The following is a 7504-nucleotide window of genomic DNA, read 5'->3' as shown; positions in this document are numbered from 1 at the left end:
GTACCATGCTTTATGCAGCCTTTTATGCTTTGTTCAAATCAGTACTTCTATCTAAATGTCTTGCATTTTCTTTTAAGTACTGTCACTCTTGTGCCCTTGTAGGATTGTTCCTAGATGCATATACCTTGTGTATTATGCATTGGTTGAGTGTTGAGCATACAAGTATCTTGCCTTGTGCTTGTTAACTTGTATGTCCTTGTGTTCATTCCAAGTGTGAATGAGCACTGTGATCACTACCTTGTGGTGTTCACTTGGTTGATCAAGCCATGGTTTGTTTCTTAACTCCATCTTTGCTTGATCACATATTGCCTGTTTCATATGCATTTTATGATTTTCTGCTTACAATGATCATGGTGTATTGTTGTGTTTCAGGAGATTCATGTTCATATGATTCAAGAGCTGCACAGCTTCTAGATTTAGGTGTGAGTGAGTTTTGCCATTGTTCCCAAACTCACGTTTAAGTCTAGAGTCTGTTTTAGGGTGTTTTGTCACGGAATAGCCAAAGGGGGAGATTGTAAGGTTGAATTTAATCAACCATGTGTTGGCTTTATTCCGTGACAAATTTGCTTGTAATACAGCACTTAGAAACCCTGTATTTAGGTGGGAATCATGTAAGGGTAGTGTGTGAGAGAGTGTGAAGAAATGCTCAAGACAGTGCAGTGAAGCAGAGACTCGCGGCTAGGACTCGCGGGAGGCTCGCGGCTTGCAAGCCGCCAAAAGTTACACACGCGCAGAGCATGCAAGGGAGCTGAACAGTCATGCCAGCTGGAGCACTACAGGACAAAAATCCAGACTGGCCATTCAGCTAGCTCGCGGCTTGAACTCGCGACTCAGTCAAGTCGCGAGGTCAAGTCGCCAGCCAGCCCTGTTTTGGAAAAACTGACTCTTCGCATTCCATTCTCACACCAGTATAAATACCCTCATTCCCACAAAATATGGGTGGCTATTCAGAAAGAAAAACCCTAAGAGAGGTTTCTTCAAAACACCCACCCAATTAGAGAGAGCTACTCATTCTTAGAGAGAAACCTTTGTAGTCTCTTCTCATTCCCTCTCTCATTGTCATACCTATTGAGAGGAGATTTCTATCCAAACACTACCCATACCAATTTAGAGTGTTGAGTGTTTTTGGAGCTTTGGAAAGTATTGGAAGATGCCAAGGATGACGGATTCTACGGTCTAGTAGTGGAATCCGGTAAGCTAGAAAAGAAAAAGGTTCGGCGCAACCTCGTTGGAGCAAGGAGCTTGGAGGGCTTAGGTACATCGGGTAGATTAGGCTTGGAGGGTCTATTGTTGTTCATGTATCCCAACTACATTTTCTAGTGGATTATTGACCGCTTGGAGGGCGGCGGAGAGGTTTTACACCGAAGGCTTCGGTTTCCTCTTCGATAACACATCGTGTGTTGTCCTTGTGTTTGCATCTCTCTTCCCTTTATCTTTGCCTTTTATTTTCTGCTGTGGATGTGATTTTAATTGGCATAGATTGTTTACCTATCCTATATTACAGCTTATGTTCATTTTCCGCACACTAGTTGTTTGACATAAAACTTGAATTGGTTAATTTGTAAATTGGGGGTCTAAACATTCAAGGGTGTTTATACACATATTTGAACTTTCAGTAGTCCTTCAATTGGTATGGATCCTACTTCAAGAGATGACTGAGTATTGGATTGGATCAATGCCAAAAGTTTAAAGGGAAATGCTAACGAGTGCCCTTAGGGCACTGGTTAATAATTCATTTAAAGAAAGTTTTTATGGGAAATGAAAAAAAAAAAAATTTAATATTTTGACAGCTTTTTTCATTTCCCATAAAAGTGGTATCAAAACTTTCCTAAAATAGATTATTAATGAGTGCCCTAGGGGCACTCGTTAGCAAAACCCAAGTTTAAGGTGCGGTTTGGATACACAGCACGTTTACGTTTTGCGTGATTTACTTCCTTTTTTTTTTTTTTTTTTTTTGCTTCAGCCGCAGTTGTTGACCAAGTCAACAGTGAACTGTGCACCCGTGCATTGTTCATGAGTCCCAAAAACTTCACTTTTCAGCAATTTTTTCATTAAAAATGGGTCCCACAGCACTATTCACACATTTAAAAATTATTTTGCTACAGTGTTTTCAGTTTTCAGTTTCAGCAAAATAAGTTCTATCCAAACAGACCCTAAATATAATGAACATGCACACGGACGAGGTGGCATTGGAATATAATAAATGGCCAGTGCGATTCTCCATGCCCCACCTCAACAACCACCATTCCATATATACACTACCTAATACGTATACTATACAACTCCTCATTTATTCGACACGTGTATGCTGACGTGGATGTTGCCTTTGCTCGCCCATTTCTACTTTTTGGATGGAACACCATTGCCTTTCTAGAACAATGATCTACTTGCGCGATAAATTTTATGCGAGAAATTGTTATCGAAAATAATCGTTATTTTTTTGGGTTTATTGGAATAATTTTTTTTCAAAAATAAAATTTTGGATAAGTTTGTTTTGAAGATATTTTAAGTGGAGTTAAATATATATTTTAACTGGTTTGTCCTCAAATTTTTTTCCTGTTAAGGTAAGATTGAGAGGTATTTTTGAACTATATAAAAGTCCAATCCAAAGAGGGAAATCCTCTTATAAATAGTATAGATAAAATGTTATAGATGTAGCATTATTTTTTCTTTTTATATGGGAGGAAAACCCAAACTCTTTAATTTAGTTGAAGAAAAACAGTACAAAATAAATTTTCCATAGTAACCATTCACCTTAACTACACTAATCCTTAAACTATTGAAACGCATAATTGATCCTCAATTTTAAAATATTTATATAATGTACACTTATTGTTTGTGTTAGTGTTAAATCTAATAGAATTTAACATTAAAAATACTAATTTATCCATCTTGCCATAAGATCTTTCAATGTTAATTTTGTCATACTTAACAAAAACCAAAATAATCAACATTTGAAACCACCTTACAATTTTGGAGGTCAATTTGATATTTTGATAATTTGAAGATTAAGTGTAATCATGGTCAAAGATTATAGTACAAAAGTATAATTTGCTCGAACAATAAATATAGGAAATATTATGTCCATAACACTTTCACAAAAATGTCTAAGTAGAAGGTTGTTATTGGTTATTACAGGTGTGTAAAAAAATAAATTAATTGTGTATTTAAATTAGAACTAATAACAACTTACCGTTTATGATTTGATTACCGCTTTAGATTTGACGTGAAAACTATGCAGAGATATTATTTCTAAATTTCATTTAAAAAGAGAGATGAAATAGGTGAAAGCTACAAAAGTTATTTTTGTTGGAGATACCAAACATTGCCTCAGATTCACTGATCTAATAATGCAGATTCAAAATCAATTGTTCAGTCCAAGTGATCAATAATTCAATACCAAACCTTCATCGAAAAAGCCATGACCCAATCACAATTATTTCAAAAGTCTCGTACGAAAAAGAATATAGGGGATAATTGTCCACGTTTAAGTGTGAACATGGTGACAATCTTTCTCAACATTATAATATGATGACTATTGAAGACTAGCAAAAGTCATAAAGTGAAGCAAAAATCATGAAGTGAAGATTCTTCAGTCCATGAAAATCCATTTGGGAAATAAATTACAAGAGGAAAAAGCCGAGTGAAAACAAAAGAAGAAGAAAGTGGTCGACAAAGGGCTACTTCAGGTCTGTCAAAGGCTACTCATTCTCTGTTTTGCTGATGGTAGTATTTAATTAGTTAGGTGAATAACTAATTGGTTAGGTGACAATAAGTATTAATAAGTCAATAATGGTAGTATTTAATTAGTTAGGTGAATATGTGGTAAGTTTTTATTGGTAGAGCATAGAGTGGAACAGAAAAAATGGGACAGAAGATTTGAACTCAAAAACACAGTGGAGAAAAACCATCTTGATATTATTTCTCATTTGCAATCCTCCCTATTTGTTTCATTTAAAAAGAGAGATGAAATATGTGGGTATGTATGATTCTTAATAGCTAATAGTAGGTAGTATAATTAGGTGGGTGTGATTCTCTAGCGCACGAAGAATATGACGGAAGCATCCAATAATGAAGAAGTACGTAGACAGTTCCCACGTGGAGATTCTGTGGTGACACGTGGGCCATTTTTAAGATCTCAAGGAAGACTTTGGGACATATTAATTTTCTGTTTCTCATCTTCATCCAAAAAAAAAAAAAAAGAAAAATCGAAGTAAAATGATCCATATTTATTTTAATCATTAATTTTCTAATAAGTCTGATCCATTTTCTAGTTGGACCGTAATTGGCATCACATAGTTTGAAGAGTTCATTGGACAAATTAATAAATGTTCACGTAGCAAATGCCAAATGATAACTCCCAGGATATCTCTAATCTATACAAAAAAACTTATTATCTAAAAGGATGTTGCTTGGCTTCACATCTGCATGACTCCATGAATGATTGAAGGTGCAAAATTCTTAGAGAAATCATCTAAATAACACTCAGAGAATTTCATTGATGAAGAAAAGAGTTTTACAATCAATTGAATTGAAATACATAGCCTAATCATACTTATATACAGTTTGAACCAAGTAAAATAACTAACTTCCTAATCTGGTTCTAAAAATTGTTACTAGAACCATCTAAACTTTACACGTGGCATCCAGAAATAACAAACTCTCTAACTGCCTAACTTTGTGGAACTAACTCCTCAAAGTTATGGACGAATAGCTCATGATAAAGAACTTCTTCAATTACTTCTAGAAGATCTGTGCTAGCCCAGGTAGGTTCTGATGCTATCCTTGTTGCTTGGCTTGCGCACCTTTGCTCATCAGGTGCTGCACTTGCTGCTGCTTAACTCACCAACCCTGCTATGATGCTTTGCACTGCCATCTATAGTTTTAACAGGAGGTGAGCACTGAGACGTTTGATGCTCTACTGTTCCTATGCAACCACCAATCTAGTCTATGGTTTTTGAGTACTCATACACAAGAAGTTTTGAATTATTAAAGGAAATAAAACAGAGTAACTTCACTGGATATGTTGGAATGTTGAATTGAACTCGGTATTTTAACTTATGCAAGAAATTATTTTTCAAGCTACTCCTCCAGCTTTTGGTTATTCTAAATCCTCGTCACAGTAACATCATGTGAATGATTAACAATAACACCATGTGCCTTCCCTGATCCACAACTAGCAATTATATTATTTTCTATCAATCCTAATAAGATGTCTCATTTTTGTGTGAAATAAAGCCTTGGAATGAGGTAAGCTTCTATGTGGATGTGGAATCTAATCCATGCTTTCTCTTACGATGAAATCTGACCACGAATAGTGAAACTAACAAACCCAATAGAGCAGCTGCCACCATACATATTATTAAAACAAGACATTGGGATGGATGTTTGCTCGATTTTTGGGGCTCTACCTCTGAGTCACATTTTCTAATATTCAAAGTTGGCTTACTCGCACAAAGTGCTAAATTGTTGAAGAAGCTACTGGCATATGCATCATTTTCGAATTGTATCGGGATCCTCCCAGACAAAAAATTGCAAGAGAGATTGAGCAAAGTGAGTCTCAGGAGGCCAAGTTGTGGTGGGATTGGACCAGAAAATTGGTTTTCTGACAAGTCCAACTCAGTAAGACCGGCCAAATTGCTTAATTCCCGAGGAATAAGTCCATTGATTTTATTTCGGCGAAGGTTTAGAGCATTTAACGTTTTCCATGATATAATATCTTGTGGAAGGGGGCCTGAGAGTCGATTTTGATCAAGAAAAAGAGTTGTTAAATAAGGAAGAGATGTTAATTCTTGAGGAATTATGCCAGTAAAGAGGTTATTACTCGCCACAAATACCACCAAATTCCTCCAGGAAGACACTCCAACTGGAATCGTACCAGAAAAGATGTTGTTATTTATTTCCAATCTTGAGAGATTCCTTGCCACTCTTTGCGGTAGCTCACCTGTAAACGAATTGTGGCTTAAAATCAAGACGCTCAAATTCAACGATGTCCATAGGCCACTAGGAATACCCCCAGAAAGCCTATTATTGTAAACAGTCACAATTTTCAAACCATTGCAATTGCCAAGCGACTTAGGCAATTCTCCAGTGAGGTTGTTGTTATAAGCTACCACACCCACCAACCTTTCATTATCACACAAGTGTTCTGGTAACTTGCCTTCAAGCTTATTGTCTGCAACCTTTAACTCTACAAGCATAGAATACCGCCCAAAGTCCGGAGGCAGAGTCCCTGATAAATTGTTGCTAAACACTTTGAGGAACATCAGACTTGGAAGACGGCCAATACTGTCTGGGATTTTTCCAGATAACTGATTCAAAAACAAACTCAGACCTGTCATGTTTCTGAGTCTGCCAAAATCATCAGGTATGCTTCCTGTCAATTTATTATCGGAGAGGTCAATAACATCAATGTTTAATGCTTCAACCACCTGAGGAATCTCCCCAGACAATTGGTTTCTGTAAAGATACACAATACTTAAATTCTTTGGCATAAACAAACTGCTCGGAATTTTCCCAGTCAGATTGTTTATTGACAAATCCAAATGCACCAAAGCCTCCATTTCTCCAATCGTGTCTGGGATTTCCCCATTCAAATTAGACGCAGTAATCCATAAAACCTTAAGCTTCTTCAACTCCGTGAAACTCGAAGGCAACTCTGCTGCTGTCATGTTTACATTATAGTCCAACTGCAGTGTCTCAAGTTTGAACAAGTAGCCGATATCTGACGGGAAAGAACCGTTAAACGCACACTGGAAAAGCTGAAGCGTCCTTAGCTCCATTAACTGTCCAATAGATGCTGGAATGTTACCATAGAAGTTGTTGGCTCCAAGGTTGAGGCGGCGCAGGTGAGACAAGCGGTGAATGTCAACGGGGATTGTGCCATTGAAGTAATTCTGCGAGAGGTCGAGCTCTTCAAGCTTGGAACAGTTGTAGAGAGCTTTAGGAAACTCTTGAGAAATGAAGTTCCATGAAAGGTCAATTACTGTGAGGTTCTTGAGGTCACAGATGAAGGGTGGGACTGTTTGGTTGATGTTCTTGTTTTGAAGAAGTAGTTGGGTGACTGAGCCGTTGGTGCAGGTGATCTCTGGCCAGTTACAATGGTGGGAGGAGTTTAAGTGGCTTAGAGATGGTGGATTTTGCCAGTGGCTTAGAGATGGTGGGTTTTGCCAATGTTGCTTTAGTTTCAGGAGAACGGTTTGCTCTTTGTCATATAGTTGAGACTCAGAGTTTGCATGTCCGAAAAGGAGGAGAAGGAAGGAGAGGAAGATAGTTGTTATGGCCATTTGGAATTTTGGACGTTAAGTTCGTTATTTGGGTTTCTCAACTCAAAGATGAGCAATTGGCGAGCAATCACTAAGAATTTGCTTAATTTTATAGGGCGTGAACCAGGGAAATTTACGTTGGGGTCCAAGTATGAGAAAACTTTGCATCATTTTGTAAACTAATCATTCGGGCTAGTTTAAGAACTGGGTCACCGGGTTTCCAACGGGTCAGTCCAGGT

General features: G+C 37.4%; 1 pseudogene; it reads right to left on the bottom strand.

The window, feature by feature from the left end:
• Positions 1-4613: 4613 nt before the first annotated feature.
• LOC115978105 lies at positions 4614-7304 on the bottom strand (annotated as a pseudogene).
• Positions 7305-7504: the final 200 nt, after the last annotated feature.

This window comes from Quercus lobata, chromosome 2 (genome assembly GCF_001633185.2).
Source record: "Quercus lobata isolate SW786 chromosome 2, ValleyOak3.0 Primary Assembly, whole genome shotgun sequence".
Lineage (NCBI taxonomy): Eukaryota > Viridiplantae > Streptophyta > Magnoliopsida > Fagales > Fagaceae > Quercus > Quercus lobata.
This window is presented reverse-complemented; position numbering and strand designations above follow the sequence as displayed.